The following is a 26,100-nucleotide window of genomic DNA, read 5'->3' as shown; positions in this document are numbered from 1 at the left end:
GAAATGGGAGCACTGATTATGAAATAGAAAAAGTGAAACTAGGTAAAAGTAAAAGATCATCATGTAGTCCAATTGTTTTTAAACAAGACTGCTCATTAGAAATATCTGGAGCTCTGGGGAAAAAAGCAACACCTGAGCATTTGTATTTTTCAAAAATTTCAAGATAATTCTGATATGCATCTGGATTTTAAAAGTAATTACAGGTTTTTCTATTAGGTCCCAGTTTTGGTGATATAGAGTTCTATTATTTTTTCTGTTGACCAATCATGATACAGTGGTATTAAGTGAGTAATAGTTACATAATCACAATGGTAAAAGATGTTTATCAGTTTTCATAATCCAAAGCCAGAGGAAAAATAAACAATAAAGATAATTACAATTGCAAGCCATAATGGGAACATGATTAAGCTAACAATATAAAATAATCACAAACAATTTGGAGGGGATCAAGCAGAGTGATGTGGAAGTGCATTCATGCACATGTTTTCATCCACCCAGCCAGTCTATGTCTTTTGGTTGGTGCATTTAATTCATTTACATTTAAGGTAATTATCTGTACGTATGATCCTACTACCATTTTCTAAATTGTCTTGGGTTTTTTTCTGTAGGTCTTTTCCTTCTTGTGTGTTTCCCACCTAGAGAAGTTCCTTTAGCATTTGTTATAAAGCTGGTTTGGTTGTGCTGAATTCTCTCAACTTTTGCTTGTCTGGAAAGCTTTTGATTTCTCCATCAAATCTAAGGAGAATCTTGCTAGGTAGAGTATTCTTGGTTGTAGGTTCTTCCCTTTCATCATTTTAAATATGTCATGCCATTTCCTTCAGGCTTGTAGAGTTTATGTTGAGAAATCAGCTGATAGCCTGATGGGAGTTCCCTTGTATGTTATTTGTCCTTTTTCCCTTGTTGCTTTCAATATTTTATCTCTGTCTTTAATTTTTGTCTGCTTGATTACTATGTGTCTCCGTGTGTTCCTCCTTGGGCTTATCCTTCCTGGAACCCTCTGTGCTTCCTGGACTTGGTTGACTATTTCATTTCTCATGTTTTGGAATTTTTCAGCTATTATCTCTTCAAATAGAGTGTTGGTGCATTTAATGTCCCAGAGGTCTCTGAGGCTGTCTTCATTTCTTTTCATTCTTTTTTCTGTTCTGGGACAGTGATTTCCACCATTCTGTCCTCCAGGTCATATATCTGTCTTCTGTCTCAGTTATTCTGCTATTGATACCTTCTAGTATATTATTCATCTCTGCTTGTTCTTTAATTCTTCTAGGTCTTTGGTAAACATTTCTTGCATCTTCCCAATCTTTGCTTCCATTCTTTTCCTGAGATTCTGGATCATGTTCACTATCATTATTTTGAATTCTTTTTCTGGAAGGTTGCCTATCTCCACTTCATTTAGTTCTTTTCCTGGGATTTTATCTTGTCCCTTCATCTGGGACATAACTTTCTGCTTTTTCATGGTGATTAACTTCCTATAATGTGGTTTTTGTTTTAGCTGCTGTGAGACTGTGCTTCTTTCTTCTTCTGTTGCCCTCTGCCTTCTGGATGAGGCTAAGAGGCCTGTGTAAACTTCTTGATGGGAGGGGCTGGTGATGGAAAAAACTGGGTCTTGCTCTGGTGGGCAGGGCCTTGCTTAATACAGCTTTAATCCAATTACCTGCTGCTGGGTGGATTGCACTCCCTCTCTGGTAGTTGTTTGGTCTGAGGGGTCTACAGGCTCTATGGTAGGGTTAATCGTGAACTGGAAGGTTTACACCAAGGGGGACCTTCCAGTACCCCCATTCCTGTGGCGAGCCTCTGCCCAACCCACGCCTCCACAGGACGTCCTCCAACACTAGCAGGTAGTTTTGGATCAGCTTCCTGTGGGGTCACTGCTTCTCTGCTCTGGGTCTTGGTGCATGCACAATTTTGTTTATGCCCTCTAAGACTGGTGTCTCTGGTTACCTTAGTCCTCCGGAACGCCAATGATCAAATCCCGCTGCCCCTAAGGCCAGATTCCCTGCGTATTCCGTCTCTTTGTTGGATCCCCAGGCTGGGAAGCGTGACATGGGGTTCAGAACCTTCACAATAGTGCAAGAACTTCTTTGGTGTTATTGTTTTCCCATCTGTGGGTCACTGACCTAGTGTTTCTGGGATTTGATTTAATTGTGATTGCACCCCTCCTACCGGCTCACTGCAGTTGCTTCTTTGTCTTTCGACGTGGAGTATCTTTATTTGGTTGGTTCCCACATCCTCTTGTTGATGGTTGCTCAATAGCTAGTTGCAATTTTGGTCTTTTGAAGGAGGAGATGAGCACACGTCCCTCTATTTCACCATCTTGAACTGAAAGTCTCCGAGTTCATTCTTATTTTTAATACTTGTACTTAATATGAAACTAGAACACTTTCTAACACCATACACAAAAATAAACTCAAAATGGATTAAAGATCTAAACGTAAGACCAGAAACTATACGACTCCTAGAGGAAAACATAGGCAAAACATTCTCCGACATAAACCACAGCAAGATCCTCTATGACCCACCTCCCAGAATATTGGAAATAAAAGCAAAAATAAACAAATGGGACCCAATTAAAATTAAAAGCTTTGCACAACAAAGGAAACTATAAGCAAGGTGAAAAGACAGCCTTCAGAATGGGAGAAAATAATAGCAAATGAAGCAATGGACAAAGAATTAATCTCAAAAATATACAAGCAACTCCTGCAGCTGAATTCCAGAAAAATAAACAACCCAATCAAAAAGTGGGCCAAAGAACTAAACAGACACTTCTCCAAAGAAGACATACAGATAGCTAACAAACACATGAAAAGATGCTCAACATCACACATTATCAGAGAAATGCAAATCAAAACCACGAGGTACCATTTCACGCCAGTCAGAATGGCTGCTATCCAAAAGTCTACAAGCAATAAATGCTGGAGAGGGTGTAGAGAAAAGGGAACCCTCTTACACTGTTGGTGGGAATGCAAACTAGTACAGCCACTATGGATAACAGTGTGGAGATTCCTTAAAAAACTGGAAATAGAACTGCCATATGACCCAGCAATCCCACTGCTGGGCATACACACTGAAAAAACCAGAATTGAAAGAGACACATGTACCTCAATGTTCATCGCAGCACTGTTTACAATAGCCAGGACATGGAAGCAGCCTAGATGCCCATCAGCAGACAAATGGATAAGGAAGCTGTGGTACATATACGCATTGGAATATTACTCAGCTATAAAAAGAAACACATTTGAGTCAGTTAGTTCTAATGAGGTGGATGAAACTGGAGCCTATTATACAGAGTGAAGTAAGCCAGAAAGAAAATCACCAATACAGTATACTAACACATATATATGGTATTTAGTTAATCAGTAAAGATAACCCTGTATGCGAGACATCAAAAGAGACACAGATAAATAGAACAGTATTATGGACTCTATGGGAGAGGGCGAGGGCGGGATGATATGGGAGAATGGCACTGAAGCATGTAAATTATCATATGTGAAACAAATCGCCAGTCTAGGTTCGACACGTGATACAGGGTGCTCGGGGCTGGTGCACCGGGATGACCCGGAGGGATGGGATGGGGAGGGAGGTGTGAGGAGGGTTCTGGAAGGGGAAAACATGTATACCCATGGAGGATTCATGTCAATGTATGGCAAAACCAATACAATATTGTAAAGTTAAAAAATAGATAAATAAACTAATTTAAATATATATATATATTAAGTAAGATGGACATAGCTAAATAGTTACTCAATATCTTCTTACCTTGTGATATAACAGTTTTTATTGATGAAAGATTATATTTCATGTAATCTTCCATGACATATTTACTGAATATGGGAATTTTGAGTCACAATGGCAGTTTTTGAGGACTCATTTAGAAATTGTCTTGTAGCATAGGAGTATAATAAGCTCTTATAAAAGTCCTGTTATAAACTAGACTCCTAAGATCCTTGAATGCTCAGTCCAAATCATTTTAGCAGCATATTCCTGGGAAAGAATGCATGGATTTGCAAAGGAAACTTTGCTATTTATTATTTAACACATACTTCCACAGTAAGGTCACTGTTTTGAGAAGGTTAATTTGGTGTCAAATAATGGAAACTTCAATCTGCTGTATTTGTGATTTTCAAATCCACGTATTTCTGTATGTGACAGCAGTGCAGTACTATTTCGCTTTTGACATTTCTTTTCAAATTCTACTTGAGGCCTTAATCAAGAGGATCCTTGAAACATAGCCACTGACAGTTTGAGGACAATTCTCCACTCCACAAGAGTGATAACTTTTCAGGTTGTTTGATTTCGTTTGAATGGGATAATCTACCTCAGAGTTGATGTAGTCATATTTTATAACATAACTGGTACAAAAGGTAGCAATACAAAAAATCAGAAAGTCAAATCTTCAGTTATAACTGTTTCTTGTGGCTGTGACTCTTTTTAAAGTTTAAAGTTGAATTTAAGACCGCTTTTTTGTCATTTTCTGTATTTTCAATCTTGGTGAATAACTCTGCCCTGAGTGTCAAAGTATTTTGTTATTTGACAAGCATTTTAATAGGGTTTGTGAGCCCACGTATATCCTAAAATCAGATAAAGAAGTGATGGTATAACATTTGCTGGAAGCATTCTTGTAAAACAAATGATTTTTCTTACATGATCTTAAAATATACCAGTTTCAGAATATATATGTTAAAGATACCCAAATTATGTATATGCATACATGTTTGTTTATATTATGTAGTTCATAAATTGAACGTTCCTTCACCAAAAGGAGCTATGTTTATCTTTGAAAATATTAAATGTTCAAAGAGATGACATTATTCACAAGAACTAAAATTGTGCTTTTATTATTTGAAATAGGTATATTATAGAGAAGCACTTATTTTTTAAAACTGCATATTTCATAGCATTAAGTTCATAATGTGGGGGGAACTGCTCTATAAAACTTTATCATTCCCAAGACTTTCTAATAAAAGTAATCGTCATTCAGGGGAGCCACCATTTACTAATACTATTCATATGAAGAAACTATATGGGATACAAAGATGAACAGGGCACTGTATTTGTAAAGTAGCACACGGAAGACTATAATCTTTTTGAAAATAAATGAATAATTTTTCTGAGAGTTAACAAAATACCATAGACACCATAGACTGCAGCATGCCAGGCTTCCCTATCCATCACCAACTCCTGGAGCTTGCACAAACTCATGTCCATCAAGTCGGTGATACCATCCAACCATCTCATCCTCTGTCGTCCCCTTCTCCTCCCACCTTCAATCTTTCCCAGCATCAGGGTCTTTTCAAATGAGTCAGTTCTCCACATCAGGTGCCCAAAGTATTGGAGTTTCAGCTTCAGCATCAGTCCTTCCAATGAATATTCAGGGCTGATCTCCTTTAGGATGGGCTGGTTGGATCTTCTTGCAGTTCAAGGGTCTCTCAAGAGTCTTCTCCAACACCACAGTTCAAAAGCATCAATTCTTCGGTGCTCAGCTTTCTTTATAGTCCATATATTATAACACAATTACCATAGTAAGTCTAGTTAACATCTGTCACCATACATAGTTACAGAATTTTTTTCCTTGTGATAATAATTTTTATGATCCACTCTTTTAATAGCTTTCATATATGCAATATGGTACTGTTAACTATAGTTGCCATGCTGTAATTACCTCCCCACAGCTCACTTGTAACCATAAGTTTGTACCATTTGACCTTCTTCACTCATTTAGCCCACCCCCACATTCAACCTCTGTCAACCACTTATCTTTCCTCTATATCTATGAATTTATTTTGCTCTTTGTTTTTTTTTTTCTAGATTCCACATATAAGTGATGCCCTTTAGTATTTGTCTTTCTCAGTCTAGCCTATTTCACTTAGCATAATGCCCTCAGGGTCTGTCCATGTTGTTGCACCTAGCAAGATTTCCTTATTTTTTATGGCTGAATAGTATTCCATTGTGTATATGGATTTTGATAGGAATTGCATTGAATGTGTAGATTACTTTGAGTAGTCTGGGCCTCTTAACAATATTTGTCCAATCCATTAATATATAATATTTTTCTATGCTTTAATGTCTTCAGTTTCATCAATGTCTTGTCTTTAGTGTATTTCAATAAATAAGAAAAATACCTGTTCCTAGATATTTTATTCTTTTTGATACAATTGTAAATTGAATTATATTCTTAATTTCTCTGGTAATTTGTTATTAGTGTATAGAAATGCAGCATATTTCTGTATATTGATTTTATATCCTGTAGCTTTACTAAATTTATTAATTCTAACAGTTTTTTTAGTATGGTCTTTAGGTTTTCCCATATATAATATTATGTTATCTGCAATTCGTGATGGCTTTACTTTTTTCTTTCCAGTCTGTATGTCTTTTATTTCTTTATTATGCCTAGTTGCTGTGACTAGTACTTTGAATATTATGTTGAATGAAAATGGTGAAATTGGGCATCCTTGTCTTCTTCCTGATCTTAGAGAAAAAGCTTTTAGGTTTTCACCATTGAGTACGATGTCGGCTGTGGGTTTGTCATATCTGGCGTTTATAATATTAGATTGCATTCCCTCTATACCACTTTATTGAGAATTGTTATCATAAGTCGATGTTAAATTTTGTCAAGTGCTGTTTTTGCATTGAATTGATGATATGCTTTTTATCCTTCATTTTCATAAACATGGTGTATTACATTGATTTGCAGATGTTGAACCATCCTTGCATACCTGGAATAAATTTTGCTTGGTCATAATGCATGATCTTTTTAAATCATGTTGAATTTGGTTTGCTGATATCTTGTTGAGAATTTTTACATGTATGCTCATCAGGAATATTGGCCTGTAAATTTTTTTTTTCTGTGGTGTACTTTTTGGTTTTATATCAGGGTTATTCTGACTTCATAAAGTGAACTTAGAAGTATTCTTTTCTATTTTTTAGAAGAATTTGATAAAGATTGATATTAATTCTCCTTTGAATGTTTGGTGGAATGTTTGGCTTCACCAGTGAAGCCTTATGGTCCTGGACTTTTGTTTGTTGGGAGGTTTTTGATTACTGATCCAATCTCCTTACTAAGAATGAGTCTTTTCAGATTTTCTGTTTCTTCATGATCTGTCTTGGGAAAGTATATATTTCTATAAATTTATTTTTTCTAGGTCCAGTTTGTTGGTGTATAGTTATTTATAGTAGTCTCTTATTTTTTTGTATTTCTGTAGTATAAGATTTAACATTTCCTCCTTCATTTCTGATTGTGTTTAAGACCTCTCTCTATTTTTTTTTTCTGGTTGATTCTAACTAAAGGTATGTCAATTTTGTTGATTTTATTTTGTGCAGTTCAAAAATCACTTATTTAGAATTCATTGAAAGCCAGATTCTTCTTGGTTATCCTGTCTTGTTTAGTTCTTTTTATCACAGAATTGAGAAAAAGAATTAGTTGTAGAGTCATAAACAAAGATACATTTGAAAACAATATATTAAATTCTATTTAATACTATTCCCCAATTTCTATTAGAATCATTATTTGTCTTGTACCCTGATCCACTGGCTGATTACAGGGTGCATTTCAATCTTCACTGAAATGCTGATTTTTATTATTCCTACTTCCTGAAATAGTACAGATAGTCCTTGTTTATGTCTAGAATGCATTTCTGGAAATCACACCAGATAGAGATCTGGTAACACAAATAATTTTTCCCCTTAAGATTAGTGTTGTAACTAAGGGTTATAGTCCTTTTACAGCTTCTGGAGGCTGTACATGTTCATTGGCTCATGATCCTCTTTGAGCTTTAAAGCCAGCAATGGCTGGTCATGTCTTTCTTGAGAAGGCTTTATAATTTTGAGGGAGAAAATTGTTTTTTACCCAATAATATGGCAGGAATTTCTTTTCACATATAATCATATAGATCTCTTTTATATGTTTTAGTGCACGTTTAGAATTCATTTTATTGTTATATCTTAATATGTTAACCAATATTTGATGGACATTTTAATAGTCTTTGCTGTGATATTTGTATTTTACTAGCATTTGCTACAATAAGAATATTTCTGCTATGATAACAGTGTTATAGTATTTTCTTCCAAAGATATTGAATTCATTTACAGTATCATCAGAAATATATGAGAAAACTTATTAGCATTACTAATATTTTTAGATCTTTGCTACTCTGAGGGATGAAAGATAATATCCCATCATTTGACATTTTGTTGGTTATCTTTCCATTACTGCTATTCAATATTTTTCTTGGGGATTGCTTTTTCATGTTATGAAAACATTTCTTCCTATGGGGTTACTTGTTTATTTCTGGAGTGTGCTATTTCTTTACGTATTATGAATATTATCTCTGTGTTTCTCACATAGGTTGCAAATGTTTTTCTTCAGTGATTCATTTGTCCTTTGACTTTATATATCCTTCCATACAAATATGTGGTCAACTCTTTATTTTTATGCTTTATGATTTTTGATGTCAAATAAGAAAAGCTTTCCATTTACAGATTTAGATAATACTTTCTGTTATAGTTTTCCTATTACTTTTACATTTTTTTACACTGAAATCTAATCCATGTGTTTCATAAAAACTATTATCATGTATTTATCCTTTCAGAAAAATTGAACATTCTGGTTTTATGAATTTTTAAATTTATTTTGGGCAAAATGAATAATATACATGGATTAATTTACAATATTTTATTAATTTGAGTCTTTCTGTCAATAACAGAAATATGGTGCCTTTTCTTATATTTAAGTTTTCTTTTATTTCATTCCACAAAACTTACAGATTCTTTGCATGGTCTTGGAATACTTCTAAAACCAAACAATATCTTTGCAGATATTCTTGCCAAAATTCTTGGGAAGAATTGGCTTTGGTCACATCCCTCACTTCTGAACAAATCATCGTATCCAAGGCAGCCACAATGAGGCTATCAGTGAGGAACTGCCTATCAGGCCAGGAAAGGGAAGACTATGCAGGTTAGCAGTACGCACAGTTCAAATCACACGACTAAGCAGAAATACTGTGGATCGGGCTGGGGTAGAGCCCTAAAAGAAAAGATGCTAGATAGACAAAGTCAAATTCTTAAAAAAACAGAGAATACCTACTATACTTTTTTAGACAGTTTCATTCAAACATTGATTTAGTTGAATTATATGACATTGTAGATAGTCTCATCATAGACTGATGGTGTATTGCCTCAAAACACAAAAGAGAATCCAGAGATACTTTGCCCTCAGAGAAAAGTAGATGTTGTAAAATATTTAGAAATCAATGAAGATATTTTGTAACAAACCACAATTATTGCATATTGGGTATTTGAAAGTAATGCCCTTGATAATATTGTAGGACAACAGGCTGATTGTTTAACAAAGTTAAAGTAGCAAATAAGGTTATTTGAGAATAAACAGGATTTTTTGTTTCATTCTTAAAGAAAATAACAAGGTTGCAGTCAGAGGCATTTCTATTTTAATTAACTGTAGGAAAATATTTTTTCTTTTTTAATTAGTAAAATTTATTTTCTAAGACACTTTTAGCTTCACAGAAAAAATTGAGTGGAAAGTACAGAGAGTTGACATATATTCCCTCTCTATACATACATAGCATCCCCCACTATCAATTTCCCTCATTGTGGTTGTTGCATTTGTTAAAACTGATGAACCTACATTAGCGCATCATTATCATCTGAAGTCCGAAGTTTACATTAGGGTTCACTCTCGGTGTTATACATTCTATGGGTTTTGACACATGTATAGTGACACGTATTCACCATTGTAATATTATGTAGAGATGTTTCATTGCCTTAAAAATCCTCTGTTCTCTGCCTGTTCATCCCTCCATCCTCCCAACCCCAGGAAACTACCCACATTCTACTGTCTCGATACTTTTACCTTTCCCAGATTGTCATATATTTGTGTGTGTGTGTGTGTTAGTCACTCAATAGTATCCAATTTTTCGCAGCCCCATGGACTGTAGCTCTCCAGGCTCCTCCATCCATGGGATTTTCCAGGCAAGAATACTGGAGTGGGTATCCATTTCCTTATCCAGGGGATCTTCTCAACCCAGGGATCAAACCCTGGGTCTCTTGCATCATGGGCAGACTCTATCATCTGAGCCATAATCGTACAGTATGAGCCTTTTCAGATTGAATTCTTTCAGTTAATAATGTGCATTTAAATTCCTCTGTGTCTTTTCATGGCTCAATTACTTTTTTATTTTTGGTTTGTTTTAGGAATGAATAATATTTCATTCTCTGGATATCCCAGCTTATTTATCCACTTACTTACTGAAAGACATCTTGGTTGCTTCCAGGTTTGGCAATTATGAATAAAGCTGCTATAAATATCCTTGTATAGGTTTTTGTGTGTACATGATTTTTCAGTTCACTTGGATATATACCAATGTACACAACTGCTGGATCATATAGTAATAACATGTCCCATTTTGTAAGAAGCAGCCAAAGCCTTGTCCAAAGTGGCTATATCACCTTGCATTCTCACCAGAAAAAAAAAAAAAGAATTTGTATTCCTCCATGTCTTTGCCAGCATTTTGTGTTACGGTTATGGATTTTGACATTCCATGCTATGTATGTAGTAATATCTCACTCTTGTTTTAATTTGAAATTCTCTAGTTAACTTGTGCTGTTGAACATCTCTTCATGTGGTTAGTTGACAACTATATAGTATCTTTGTTGATAAGGTGTCTGTTCAGGTTATACCCATTTTTTAATCAGATTCTTCATTTAATTCTTGTTGAACTTTGAAGAGTTCTTTGTATATTTTGGGTAACAGTTCTTTACCAGATGTGTCCTTTGCAATTATATTTATCCCAGTCTGTGACTTTTCTCATTCTCTTGAGGGTTTGTTTTTAGCATTGCCACAGATTTTTTTTTCTTTCTGTCTGTCTTCACTGTCATTGAAATGGGATCACGGGAGAGAAATAAACTAAACATAACTGTTCAATTGGCTGTTTTCTAGTTTCTTTTCTTTCATTTTTTTTTTTTTGAATTTTGTTGTTTTCTGTCAAACCTCAACATGAATCAGCCATAGATATACATATATCCCCTCCCTTTTGAACCTCCCTCCCATCCCCTTCCCCTCCCACCCTTCTAGGTTGATACAGAGCCCCTGTTTGAGTTTCCTGAGCCATACAGCAAATTCCCGTTGGCTGTCTATTTTACATATGGTAATGTAAGTTTCCATGTTACTCTTTCCATACATCTCACCCTCTCCTCTCCTCTCAACATGTCCATAAGTCTATTCACTGTCTGTTTCTCCATTGTTGCCCTGGAAATAAATTCTTCAGTACCATTTTTCTAGACTCTCTATATATGCATTAGAATACGGTATTAATCTTTCTCTTTCTGACTCACTTCACTCTGTATAATAGGTTTTAGGTTCATCTACCTCATTAGAACTGACTCAAATGCATTCTTTTTTATTGCTAAGTAATATTCCATTGTGTATTTGTACCACAACTTCTTTATCCATTCATCTGTTGATGGACATCTAGGTTGCTTCCATGTTCCAGCTATTGAAAATAGTGCTGCAATGAACAATGGGATACATGTGTCTTTTTTCAATTTTGGTTTCCTCAGCGTAGATGCCTAGGAGTAGGATTGCTAGGTCATATGGTGGTTTTATTCCTAGTTTTTAAAGGAACCTCCATACCATCTTCCATAGTGGCTGTATCAACTTACATATTCCCACCAACAGTGCAAGAGCATTCCCTTTTCTCCACACCCGCTCCAGCATTTATTATTTGTACACTTTTTGATGATGGCAATTCTGACTGGTGTGAGGTGATATCTCATTGTAGTTTTGATTTGCATTTCTGTAATAATGAGCGATGTTGAGCATCTTTTCATGTGTTTGTTAGCCATCTGTATGTCTTGTTTGGAGAAATGTCTGTTTAGGTCTTTTTCCCACTTTTTTATTGGGTTGTTTGTTTTTCTGGTATTGAGTTGTATGAGCTGCTTGTATATTTTTGAAATTAATCCTTTGTCAGTTGTTTCATTTGCTATTATTTTCTCCCATTCTGAGGGTTGTCTTTTCACCTTGCTTATAGTTTCCTTTGCTGTGCAAAACCTTTGAAGTTTAATCAGGTCCCACTTGTTTACTTTTGTTTTTATTTCTGTTACTCTAAGAGGTGGGTCATAGAGGATCTTGCTTTGATTTATGTCATCGAGTGTTCTCCCTAGGTTTTCCTCTAAGAATGTTTTCCTCTGAGTTTTAAAGTTTCTGGTCTTACATTTAGATCTTTAATCCATTTTGAGTTTATCTTTGTGTATGATGTTAGGAAGTGTTCTAATTTCATTCTTTTATGTGTAGCTGTCCAGTTTTCCCAGCACCATTTATTGAAGAGGCTGTCTTTGCTCCATTGTGTATTCTTGCCTCCTTTGTCAAAAATAAGGTACCTATAGGTGCATGAATTTATTTCTGGGCTTTTTATCTTGTTCCATTGGTCTATATTTCTGTTTTTGTGCCATACTGTCCATACTGTCTTGATGACTATAACTTTTTAGTACAGTCTGAAGTTAGGAAGGTTGATTCCTCCAGCTCCATTCTTCTTTCTCAAGACTGCTTTGGCTATTTAGGATCTTTTGTGTTTCCATATGAATTGTGAAATTTTTTGTTCTAGTTCTGTGAAAAATCCCATTGTTAATTTGATAGGGATTGCATTGAATCTGTAGATTACATTTGGTAGTATAGTCATTTTCACAATATTGATTCTTCCTACCCAGGAACATGGAATATCTCCATCAGTTTATCTCATCTTTGATTTCTTTCATTAGTGTCTTATAATTTTCTGTATCCAGTTCTTTTGTCCCCTTAGGTAAGGTTATTTCTAGATATTTAATTCTTTTTGTTGCAATGGTGAATGGGATTGATTCCTTACTTTCTCTTCCAGATTTTTCATTGTTAATATATAGAAATGCAAGTGATTTCTGTGTATTGATTTTGTATCCTGCAACTTTGCTAAATTCCCTGATTAGCTCTGGTAATTTTCTGATACTATCTTTAGAGTTTTCTATGTACAGTATCATGTCAAGTGCAAACAGTGAGAGCTTTACGACTTCTTTTCCAATCTGGATTCATTCATTTTTTTTTTTTCCTTCTCTGATTGCTGTAGCTAGGACTTACTATGTTGAATAGTAGTGGTGAAAGTGGACACCCTTGTCTTGCTCCTGATCTTAGGGGGAATGGTTTCAGTTTTTCACCATTGAGAATAATGTTTGCTGTAGTCTTATCATATATGGCCTTCACTATGTTGAGGTAGGTTCCTTCTATGCCCATTTTTTGAAGAGTTTTAATCATAAATGGGTGCTAATTTTGTCAAAGGCTCTTTCTGCATCTATTGAGATTATCATATGGTTTTTATCTTTCAATTTGTTAATATGATGTATCACATTGATTGATTTCTGTATATTGAAGAATCCTTGCATCCCTGGATTAAACCCAACTAGATCATGGTGTATGAGTTTTTTGATGTGTTGCTGAATTCTGTTTGCTAAAATTTTGAGGATTTTTGCATCCATGTTCATCAGTGATACTGGCCTGTGATTTTCTTTTTTTGTGTGTTGTATTTGTCTGGTTTTGGTATCAGGGTGATGGTGGCCTCATAGAATGAGTTTGGAAGTGTTCCTTCCTCTGCAATTTTTTGAAAGAGTTTTAGAAGGATAGGCATTAGCTCTTCTCTAAATGTTGATAGAATTCTTCTGTGAGGCCTTCTGGCCCTGGGCTTTTGTTTTTTTGGGAGATTTTTGATCACAGCTTCAATTTCAGTGCTTGTAATTGGGTTGTTCATAATTTCCATGTCTTCCTGGTTGAGTCTTGGAAGACTGAACTTTTCTAAGAATCTATCCATTTCTTCCAGGTTATCCATTTTATTACCATATAGTTGTTCATAATAGTCTCTTATAATCCTTTCTATTTCTACATTGTCTGTTGTAACCTCTCCTTTTTCATTTCTAATTTTGTTGATTTGATTCTTGTCTCTTTTTTCTTGATGAGTCTGCTAAAGTTTTGTCAATTTTATCTTCTCAAAGAACCAGCTTTTAGTTTTATTAATCTTTACTATTGTTTCTTTCATTTCCTTTTCATTTATTTCTGCTCAGATCTTTATGATTTCTACTACTAATTTTGGGATTTTTTGTTTTTCTTTTTCCAATTGTATTAGGGGTAAAGTTAGGTTGTCTATTCAATGTTTTTCTTTTTTCTTGAGGTAGGATTGTATTGCTATATACTTCCCTCTTAGAACTGCTTTTGCTGCATCCCGTAAGTTTTGAGTTGTTATGTTTTCATTGTCATTTGTTTCTAGAAATTTTTTGATTTCCCTTTTGATTTCTTCGATAACCTGTTGATTATTTAGAAACATGTTGTTTAATCTCCGTGTGTTTGTGTTTCTTACAGTTTGTTTCTTGTAATTGGTATCTAGTCTCATCACATTGTGGTTGGAGAAGATGCTTGATATGATTTCAATTTTCTTAAGTTTACTGAAGTTTGATTTGTGACCCAAGATGTGGTCTCTCCTGGAGAATGTTCCATGTGTATTTCAGAAGAAGGTGTATTCTCCTGCATTTGGATGAAATGTCCTGAAGATATCAATGAGATCCATCTCATCTAATGTATCACTTAAGACTTGTGTTTCCTTATTAATTTTCTGTTTTGATGATCTTTCCATTGGTGTGAGTGGGGTGTTAAAGTCTCCTACTAATATTGTGTTACTGTCAATTTCTCCTTTTATGTCTGTTAGTGTTTGTCTTATGTACTGAGGTGCTTCTCTGTTGGGTACATAGACATTTATAATTGTTATGTCTTCCTCTTGAAGACAAGAGGAATGATCCCTTGATCATTATGTAGTGTCCTTCCTTATCTCTTGTGATCTTCTTTATTTTAAGGTCTTTTTTGTCTGATATGAGAATTGCTACTCTAGCTTTCTTTTGCTTCCCATTTGCATGGAATATATTTTTCCATTCTCTCACTTTCAGTTTTTATGTGTCTTTAGGTCTGAAGTGGGTTTCCTTCAGACAGCATGTATATCTGGGTCTTGTTTTTGTATCCATTCAGCCAGTATGTGTCTTTTGGTTGGAGCATTTAATATATTTACATTTAAAGTAATTAATGATATGTATGTTCCTATTGCCATTTTCTTAATTGTTTGGGGTTGATTTTGTAGATCTTTTTTCTTATATTTCTTGGCTATGTAAGTCCCTTTAACTTTTGTTGTAAAGCTGGTTTGGAGGTACTGAATTCTCTTAAATTTTGCTTGTCTGAAAAGCTTTTTATTTCTCAATTTTGAATGAGATCCTTCCAGGGTACAGTAATCTTGGTTGTAGATTTTTCTCTTTCAGTACTTTAAGTATATCCTGCCAGTCTCTTCTGGCCTGCAGAGTTTCTGCTGAAAGATCAGCTATTAAGCATCTGGGATTTCCCTTGTATGTTACTTATTGCTTCTCCCTTGCTGCTTTTAATACTCTTTCTTTGTGTTTAGTCTTTGTTAGTTTGATTAGTATGTGCCTTGGCATGTTTCTCCTTGGGGTTATCCTGTATGGCACTCTTGGACTTGACTGACTGTTTCCTTTTCCATGTTGGGGAAATTTTCAACTATAATCTCTTCAAAATTTTCTCATACCTTTTCTTTTTCTCTTCTTCTTCTGGGACCCCTATAATTCGAATGTTGGTGTGCTTGATATTGTCCCAGAGGTCTCTCAGACTGTCCTCAGTTCTTTTCATTCTTTTTACTTTATTCTTCTCTTTAGAAGTTATTTCCACCATTTTATCTTCCAGCTTATTGATTCATTCTTTTGCTTCAGATATTCTGCTATTGATTCCTTCTAGAGTATTTTTAATTTCAGTAATTGTATTGTCTCTGTATGTTTATTCTTTAATTCTTCTAGGTCTTTGTTAATTGATTCTTGCATTTTCTCCATTTTGTTTTCAAGATTTTGATCATCTTTACTATCATTATTCTGAATTATTTTTCAAGTAGTTTGCCTATTTCTTCTTCATTTATTTGGATTTTGGTGTTTCTTGTCTGTTCCTTCATTTGTGTAGTATTTCTCTGCCTTTTCATTACTTTTTTAACTTATTGTTTTTGAAGCCTCCTTTTCCCAGGCTTCAAGGAAAGTTGAACTCTTTCCTTGAAGAAGGTTCAATTCTTTCTCGTTTTTGGTTTCTTCCCTCCTAAAGCTGGTCCAGTGGTTTGTGTAAGCTTCATATAGGGTGAAATTTGTGCTGAGTTTTTGTTTGTTTGTTTTTCCTCTGATGGGCAAGGCTGACTGAGGTGGTAATCCTGTCTGTTGATGACTGGGTTTGTATTTTTGTTTTGTTTGTTGTTTAGATGAGGTGTCCTACACAGGGTGCTACTGGTGGTTGGGTGGTGCTGGGTCTTGTATTAAAGTGGTTTCATTTCTGTGAGTTCTCACTATTTGATACTCCCTAGGGTTAGTTCTCTGGTGATCTAGGGTCTTGGAGTCAGTGCTCCCACTCTGAAGGCTCAGAGTTTGATCTCTGATCAGGAATGAAAGTTTCACAAGTGGTTTGTTATGGCATTAAGAGAGATTAAAGCAAATATCCAAAAATGAGAAATGAAAGGTGAACCCCAGACAAATGGCAGTTACAAATCAGGCAAACAATAATTAAAATAATGGAATATACACGTATACATATACACCCATGAGCAAAGTCAAAACAGTCCAACAAAATAAAGTAAGTAGATTGACCTGATTAACAAAGGAAACAAAAAGTTATATTTACCAGTTAACAAGAAAACTAAGTAGAACACAAACTGGAAAACAAAACCAAAGTAAGGTGCCAAGTGGGGAATAAAGTAATGGAAACAAAACTAACAAATATGTTGAGAGGAAAGACAAGAAGGAAAAGGAAGAATAGATACCCAAATTTAAATAGAGGTAGATGAAGAAGATTTATATACATTAAAGATTAACTGCAAGGGGAAAAAAACAGTAGGAAAGGCAAACAAAGCGATAAATATAGAAAAAATATAGTAGGTTTTAAAAAATTAAAAATTAAAATTATAAAAAAGAGAAAAAAAAAGAAGAAAGAAAAAAGGAAAAAAATAGGAAAGCTCCACAGAACTGCAAAAGCCTAGTGTAGAGGCAGAGGTTTATAACAACAATAAAAAATGTGACTGACTATATACATATACACCTATAAGCAAAATAAAACAGTCCAACAAAAATAAAGTACAATAGATTTACCTGGTAAACAAAGGAAACCAAAAATTATATCTGCCAGAACAAAACTAACTAAAGCACAAACTGGAAAACAAAACTAAAGCAACGTGCCAATTGGGGAATAAAGCAATGAAAATAAAACTAACAAATACTTTGAGAGGAAAGGGAAGAAAGAAAAGAAAGAACAAATAGATATGCAAAATTAGATAGAAGTAGATAAAGAAGATTTATATACGTTAAAGATTAACTGCAATGGGAAAAGAAGAGTAGGAAAAGCAAACAAAGGAATAAATGTAGAAGAAATAATAATAGGTTTAAAAATTAAAATTAGAACGGGGGGGGGAGGAAAACTCCACAGAACTGCAAAAGCCCAGCATAGAGTCAGAGGTTTATTACAACAATAAAAAATGTGAGTGAGAGAGAAAATAAAAAACAGCTCAAAAGCTTAATTGGATTTCACAGTGCCAATAAGGTCGACAACTACAACAGAGAGGGGTAAAAAAAGAAACAAAAATCCAAAAGAATCTACAGAACAAGTCAAAAAATAACAATAATAAATGTTTTTCTTGAGTCATTGCTGTCAGTCCTTTCCCTTGCTGGGAGTCATACCCTACCTTACCTCTCTAGGATGCCCTCCAATGCTGTGCTGATCTCTGGACCCGCTGTGGGGACAGCTCAGATTCTAATCTGGTCCTACTCCTGTGTGTTCTTGCCACCAATGTCCACAGCTATCAGAATTAGTGCGTTTTCTTTCGTGGGAGCTCTCAATGACATTTTATATATTCCATAGACACAGAGTCTGCCTCGTTGATCATGTGGATTTAATCTACAGCTTGCACAGCTGGTGGGAAGGTTTTGGGTCTTATTCCTTAGCCACACTGCCCCTGGGTTTCAACTGTGGTTTTACTTCCACCTCTACATGTGGGTTATCCACTGGGGTTTGCTCCTGAGGTTGCCCTGGAGGACTTCGGTTTGCCCCTGTGAGGGCCAGGTGTGGAGGTGGTGCAGCTGCTTGGGTTACAGGGGTTCTGGCAGCATCAGGTATTCAGGGGAGTTTGCGGCTAGGGCAGCACGAAATATCGTGCTCTAGAAGAGTATGGCAACCAGTATTGGCCAATACGCTCCAATATTCCTGCCTGGAGAACCCCCTTCCTGACAGAGAAACCTGGCAGGCCACAATTTACAGGGTCACAAAGAGCTGGACATGACCAAAGTGACTCTGCACGCATAGATGCAAGACTTCTTTTGCCTGTGGCAGCTCTGCCCCAGTGAGAGCTGAGTGTGAAGGTGGCGCAGGTGCTTGGCTTGCAGGGACCCTGGTGGCACCAGGTGTGCAGGGACACGGACTGTCTATGCCACAGGAGTTACAGCCCTATCAGTGTCTTGTTTCGAGCCTCTTTTAGCTGGTGATCAGAAGGTCTTTTTGGCCTTTCTCTGTAGCTCTGCCTGTTCAGGCACTTAGAGGGCTCCCTTGCCTGGGGTCCTTTTCTGTTGCTCAGCACGTCAGGCACGTAGAGGGGCCCCCTTGGCTCAGTGCATCAGGTGTTTGACCGGCCAGCCTCTCTCTTGTTCAGCTGCTGATGGCATATGGGGTGAGAGAGGCTGTGGTGATGGCTCCACCCCCTACGTGTGACTCAGCAGTATTGCTTTGCTACCATGGCTGCCTGGCTTTTCCCCCCTGGCATTTCCCACCACTATCTCCTCCCTCACATCCCCTCAATCCATCTCTCTACAGTTAACAGCAGCCCTCACCCTGGGATTGCTCCACAATCCCTAAACTCCAGCTCCCAGCTGCTGTGCCTTCCAGGAGACCAGCATTCCTGTCCAGGGTATGTATGGCTGCAGCAAGGGTATGTATGTCTGATACTCAACCCATTTAGGCTGCCACAGATCAGCTCTTTCACTCTCAGCCTTAAATGTTTCTCCTCTGACTCAGACAATTGCCCTGATGTGGGGATCGGACCCTTGCTTCAGTTCCTCCACCGGCCAAGGACAGGTCCAGTCCTACTAAGACTCCTGTTTTTTTCCCCTAGTTCCTTCATCCTACTGAGTTTTTTGTGGTTCTGTATATTCTTTTCCACTGGTTAGGTACTCCTGTCCGCTCTCAGCTGGTGTTCTGCATGCACTTCTGTGTCTGAAGGTATATTCCTGATGTATCTGTGGAGAGAGATGTACTCCACGTCCACCTACTCCTCCACCATCTTGCCACCTCTAGTTTCTTTTTAACAACAGGGAGTAGGAAAAAAAAAAACAAAACAGTTCTTTCAGAAATATTTGTTTATTTAGTTTTTGTTGTCATTTATTGAAAGCTTTACTGTGAACTTCACTCATTGATAAATGCTTTTATATACATTCTCTTATTTAATCTTTACCTAATCTTCAAAAGCAGGCATGACCATTTCCTTCTTAAAGAAGGGAAACTGAAGTTGGGAAAGCCAGATAATTTGTCCAATTAGTACAACTAGTAAGTAACAGATTTGAAAGCTAAACCTATAGTTGATTGTGCTGGAAAGTATATTCTAATAACTCAACATACTGCTCTATTCTCTTTCTAAATTAGTACCACATCATTATCCATTTAGTTTGACTATCCAGTACATTTATCTGGAAGCACTTAATGTTATTGCTTTTTATGGGTGAGGTACTTTTCTAGATGTTGAGTTTATACAGATGAATAATACATGGACTCTGCATACATTCTAATCCTTGAGGAACTCCTAGTTCAAAGGGAAGTAGACAAGTAAATATTAAATTACAGTATAGCAAGTGCAGTACAAACAGTCTTACAGTAACCTAAAGGTTGAATATTTATGACACGTTAGCCCATCCGTGTTCAAGGTTAAAGTAAATAGAAGGTAAATATATTAAAGTACTTTTTACTATTTTACACATAGAATGGAGGAAATGTTGTCTTTAATTTGAACTCAATAGAATATAAGAAAGTACTAAGATCAGACCTGATAGGAAATATTGAGCATCAGACTTGATCATACTCATCATCATTGTTTATCTTGTCACATCTCATTCCAGTACGGAAAAGTGACTAATGAAGACAAGTCAAACCAATTGGGGTGCATGGGACATAGGTAATGTGCTTTTCTCTTATTTTTATTCAAGCCAAAATATTTCTCTCGTAGGATCAATTTGACTCTGTTTTTTAAAAATTGAGATCAACAAAGGTATTAACTTCTCTATCATTTTTCTGAGACTGAATATTACTATATTAAAGAAAAAGGCAATTCCTGAAAATTTCACGCTAGCTTTACCCTTTATTGAAAATACTGCTGCTTCTGCTAAGTCACTTCAGTCGTGTCTGACTCTGTGTTACCCCAGGGACGGCAGCCCACCAGGCTCCCCCGTCCCTGGGATTATCCAGGCAAGAACACTGGAGTGGGTTGCCATTTCCTTCTCTAATTCATAAAACTGAAAAGTGAAAGTGAAGTCACTCAAGTCATGTCCGACTCTTCGCCACCCCATGGACTGCAGCCTACCAGGCTCCTCCGTCCATGGGATTCTCCAGGCAAGAGTACTGGAGTGGGTTAACATTGCCTTCTCCGATTGGAAACACGGCCAGGAGTAAATTTCAAATGATCCAACTTTATGTGGTTTCTTAACTCTAGAGTAACCTAAGACTTTCACAGTCTGTTCCTGCCTTGAATATTCTGAGAGGGCATGTCATTTTGGTTCCTTTTTACATCGGGGAAAGTCAAAGATACCTTAAGACACCAAAGATCACAGAAGTGCATTATGTCCATAGTGTCATAATGAGTATTATGCCCTCATAGACTTTCTGCAGAAACAATCTGACTTTATAATAGACATATTTTACATCATAGAAGTAAATGGTATTTTGTCTGAGGAAGTTTTGGGTTCAACAGTATTCCAACAGGGAAATTTAAAATATATGGAAACATAAATGAAGATTAATTCTGTGTGTGTGAAGCTGACAGGGGTTAGATATTTTCATAAGGACACCAGGTTTTAAAGTTAATTTAAAAAGTTAATTTAAAAAGTTAACTTCAAATCCTGGCTTCAATGAAAAGGGATAGGAATGGTTGATAAATTAGACATGAATAAGCAACTCATATTTCTGGAACTATTAGAAAATTTTACTACAATTAAGTAGGCCAATCTCATAATGTTATATAGCAACAGTGACAGTGCTCATGTTTCAGAAAATACTTTAAGAATTGTGTATAATAATATATATGGCCTGGGATTATTTTCTTTGTGATGTATTATTTTAGTTTAACATTTTAATTCACAAAACATGCATGGAATCTTGTTTTTTTTGGTAAGGTTCAATTCAGAGTTTAAAGATTGCAAAATGTCCTTTGTAACTGATACAGCCATACAATGATCAGACATACTGTGATTATTGAGGTCTTGATTGCCCTTAAAGGTCTGCCAAAGGTTGGAAACAAACCAAAAGCTCAAATCAGTTATCTCTTTTACTTTTGGCTGGTGTAGAAAGACTGTTTGGTGAGGAAATTGAAAAGCGGGCCATCGTGAAATGAATAATCATAGTCATCTTGACAGGTAATTTTACCTGTAAAAAATTAGTTTTTTATAATTTCAGTTGAATAACTTGATTTGCAGATCTGTTTTTTCTAAACACAAGTAAATAACAAAATGTGTGGTTAGGGTTTAACCTCATATCTCATGCTGTTTGCATGGCATAAAGTGAAACTGACTGGTCTCAACAGCCCAGAGAGTTGTGTGTGGTAACTGAGGAAACCACACTGTGAAACAAAAGGATGTTGAAAATGTTAGAAAGCAAAATTAATTTACATTCTTGCCACTTTTACATTGTTAAACAACATCACTTCATGCTATCAAAGCATGAATTTTTAATATTTCAGTGTTTTAATAAAGCAACATCTCTTAGTGACCAGTTTAATGGTCTAGAGGTCCATGTTCCTCTGCTCTTCCCTCTTCTTACTCTACCTTATCTCCTAGATTGATTTTATACAATCAGGGCTTCACTGATTGCCCTGGTCTAGTTCCTTTATTATATCCATGCCATCCTGTTTACTGGATATCCTCAGCTGGATGACCCATGCAAACCTCAAACACAACTCAAAGTACACTTATCCTCTTGGTCTTCTTCCTTTCAAGCTACAAATGTTTCTCCTTCTGTGCTCTGGTCTCAGTAAATAGTACCACTAACCACAAATGCTGTCACACATGAAACTTCATCATTATCCTGATTCCTATCTTTTTCCTACATCTAATGAACCACCTGCTAAGTCGCTTCAGTCATGTCCGACTCTGTGCGACCCCGCAGATGGCAGCCCACCAGGCTCCTCCATCCCTGGGATTCTCCAGGCAAGAATACTGGAGTGGGTTGCCATTTCCTTCTCCAATGAACCACCAAGGCCTGGCAATTCTATGACCTGTGTCTAAACTGTCCACTTCTCTCAATCTCAGTACTATTATAGTAGTTCAGGCCCTCATTCAATTTCTTCTAGATTACTGCAAAAATTTTCTAATTATTGAAAATACCACATATGTACAATTTTTTCAGCATGTCCTTATAATGAAGCAGGTATTATTATCATATTTATTATACTTAAGCAGACTGTATCATATGTCTTTGTTGTTGTTTAGTTGCTAAGTCATGTCTGATGCCTTTGCAATCTCATGGACTGTAGCCCACCAGGCTCCTCTATCCATGAGATTTTTCAGTCTAGAATACTGGAGTGGATTGTCACTCCTTCTCCAGGTCATCTTCTGACCCAGGGATCAAACCTGCATCTCCTGCATTGGCAGGCAAATTCTTTAGCACTTAGCCACCAGGGAAGCCCATCCTATGCTCTGGTTATTAACAAAAGTTTGGCACTGGGCTTTAGTGTGAATGACTAATTTGGGCATAAAGATTTTATCCCTGCATATGACTAAACCTGTGTATGTGTAATTTGTACTTATTACCCTTCGATGATTCCCTCATCTGAACTGTGAGGTTAGCTTATTGATGGTTCCCAAGATATGCCATTTGAGAGCTTTGATTTTAACATCAGTTCTCACCCAATATTAGATTCTTTGATAGCTGGAGAATCATCTCAGCTTATGCTAGGAATGCCAGTTCAGTTGAGTTCAGTCACTCAGTCGTGTCCGACTCTTTGCGACCCCATGAACCACAGCACGCCAGGCCTCCCTGTCCATCACCAACTCCCGGAGTTTACCCAAACTCATGTCCGTTGAGTCGGTGATGCCATCCAACCATCTCATCCTCTGTCGTCCCCTTCTCCTCCCTCTCTCAATCTTTCCCAGCATCAGGGTCTTTTCAAATGAGTCAGCTCTTCATATCAGGTGGCCAAAATATTGGAGTTTCAGCTTCAACATCAGTCCTTCCAAAGAACACCCAGGACTGATCTCCTTTCGGATGGACTGGTTGGATCTCCTTGCAGTCCAAGGGACTCTCAAGAGTCTTCTCCAACACCACAGTCCAAAAGCATCAATTCTTCAATGCTCAACTTTCTTCACAGTCCAACTGTCACATCCATACATGACTACTGGAAAAACCATAGCCTTGACTAGATGGACATTTGTTGACCAAGTAATGTCTCTGCTTTTTAATATGCTGTGTGGGTTGGTCATAACTTTCCTTCCAAGGAGTAAGCGTCTTTTAATTTCATGGCTGAAATCACCATCTGCAGTGATTTTGGAGCCCAGAAAAATAAAGTCAGCCACTGTTTCCACTGTTTCCCCATCCATTTGCCATGAAGTGATGGGACTGGATGCCATATCTTCATTTTCTGAATGTTGAGCTTTAAGTCAGCTTTCACTCTCCTCTTTTACTTTCATCAAGAGGCTCTTTAGTTCTTCATTTTCTGCCATAAGAGTGATATCATCTGCATATTTGAGGTAATGGATATTTCTTCCAGCAATCTTGATTCCAGCTTGTGCTTATTCCAGCCCAACATTTCTCATGATGTACTCTGCATATAAGTTAAACAAGCAAGGTGACAATATACAGCCTTGACGTACTCCTTTTCCTATTTGGAACCAGTCTGTTGTTCCATGTCCAGTTCTAACTGTTGCTTCCTGACCTGCATACAGGTTTCTCAAGAGGCAGGTCAGGTGGTCTGGTATTCCCATCTCTTTCAGAATTTTCCACAGTTTATTGTGATCCACACAGTCAAAGGCTTTGGCATAGTCAATAAATCAGAAATAGATGTTTCTCTGGAACTCTCTTGCTTTTTCGATGATCCAGCGGATGTTGGCAATTTGATCTCTGGTTCCTCTGCCTTTTCTAAAACCAGCTTGAACATCTGGAAGTTCACAGTTCATGTATTGCTGAAGCCTGGCTTGGAGAATTTTGAGCATTACTTTACTAGCGTGTGAGATGAGTGCAATTGTGCGGTAGTTTGAGCATTCTTTGGCATTGCCTTTCTTTGGGATTGGAGTGAAAACTGACCTTTTCCAGTCCTGTGGCCACTGCTGAGTTTTCCAAATTTGCTGACATGCCCAAGCTCAGGGGAGCTACCCTTCATCCAGGGTAAGCAGCAATGGCTGCGCTTTGTTGGAGCAGCCGTGAAGAGATACCCCACATCCAAGGTAAGAGAAACCCAGGTAAGACGGTAGGCCCTGAGAGAGGGGTTCAAGGGGCAGAGAGACTGAAACCACAATCACAGACAACTAGCCAATCTGATCACACGGACCACAGCTTTGTCTAACTCAATGAAACTAAGCCATGCTGTGTGGCACAACCCAAGATGGATGGGTCATGGTGAAGAGGTCTGACAGAATGTGGTCCACTGGAGAAGGGAATGGCAGACTGCTTCAGTATTCTTGCCTTGAGAACCCCATGCACAGTATGAAAAGGCAAAAAGATAGGACTCTGAAAGGTGAACTCCACAGGTCGGTAGGTGCCCAATATGCTACTGGAGATCAATGGAGAATCAAGGCAAATAGGAATGCCAAACCAAGAGGGAAATAGGTAGGAAACACCTATTCCTTAAAACACCAGTGTGTTTTAAGGAATAATGGGTCTATTCAAGCTGAGGATCATAATAATTTTCAAAAACTCCTTCTTATTGGAGAAGATAGAAAAATAACACTGTAATTTTTTAAGAGTATAAATTGTATCCCTGCATTAGAAAACATTACTTTTCTTAATGTAATTGTTACTTTCCAGTAGTTAAAAAGAGATGTTCATTATCATGCACCTGTATCTCAAATAACGTGATCAGCACTTAAGCACATCTGTGTTGTTCAGTACCTCCTGTTGTGAGCTGCATGTGTGGCCTCTCAGCTTGCCCCATTTGAGTTACTTTTCTTACATGTAATGTATGATAAACACTCTGGGGAGACAGAAGATGAACCAAACATGGCTCCTACTCTGGAGGAAACTAAAAATTGATTTCAAATAAGAATAAGTTAGCAGTATGTGCCATCTCAGAGAAGGCAATGGCACCCCACTCCAGTCCTCTTCCCTGGAAAATCCCTTGGACCAAGGAGACTGGTAGGCTGCAGTCCATGGGGTTGCTAAGAGTCGGACACGACTGAGTGACTTCACTTTCACTTTTCACTTTCATGCATTGGAGAAGGAAATGGCAACCCACTCCAGTGTTCTTGCCTGGAGAGTCTCAGGGACAGAGGAGCCTGTTGGGCTGCCGTCTACGGGGTCACACAGACTCGGACACGACTGAAGCGACTTAGCAGCTTGTGCCCTCTAATGCAAAGGAAATCAGACCTCTGGATTGGTTGATTTCATTCAGTACCAACATGAGAACACAGTTTTTCAGTGCTTTTCACTTCTGTAAATATTACCATAAGCTATAGGAAAAACAATTGCTTTTGAGGCAAATAGCTTTATAAATTATAAACATCTTATGTTGGTTTGATCTGTTTGATCAACTGTATAATAAATTCAGTGAATAAAGCATGAATAATCATTTAAGCTGGTTAGTTGGTAATGGTTTTGAGTAA

At 37.0% G+C, this 26,100-nt stretch overlaps 1 long non-coding RNA gene across 1 annotated transcript in view; it reads left to right on the top strand.

Annotated features, from left to right (window-relative positions):
• Positions 1–26,100, top strand: part of LOC145542363 (uncharacterized) — a 248,547-nt gene that overhangs the window by 167,704 nt on the left and 54,743 nt on the right. The window contains exons 5-6 of the long non-coding RNA XR_014079809.1: positions 18,902–18,995; positions 20,197–20,252. This is a non-coding gene — a long non-coding RNA (uncharacterized LOC145542363). The remainder of the gene's footprint in view (positions 1–18,901; positions 18,996–20,196; positions 20,253–26,100) is intronic.

Source organism: Giraffa tippelskirchi, chromosome 3, assembly GCF_054371585.1.
Source record: "Giraffa tippelskirchi isolate mGirTip1 chromosome 3, T2T-mGirTip1v1.2.pri, whole genome shotgun sequence".
In the NCBI taxonomy this organism is placed as follows: domain Eukaryota; kingdom Metazoa; phylum Chordata; class Mammalia; order Artiodactyla; family Giraffidae; genus Giraffa; species Giraffa tippelskirchi.
Note: the sequence above shows the minus strand (reverse complement) of the source record. Positions and strands in the feature narration are given on the sequence as shown.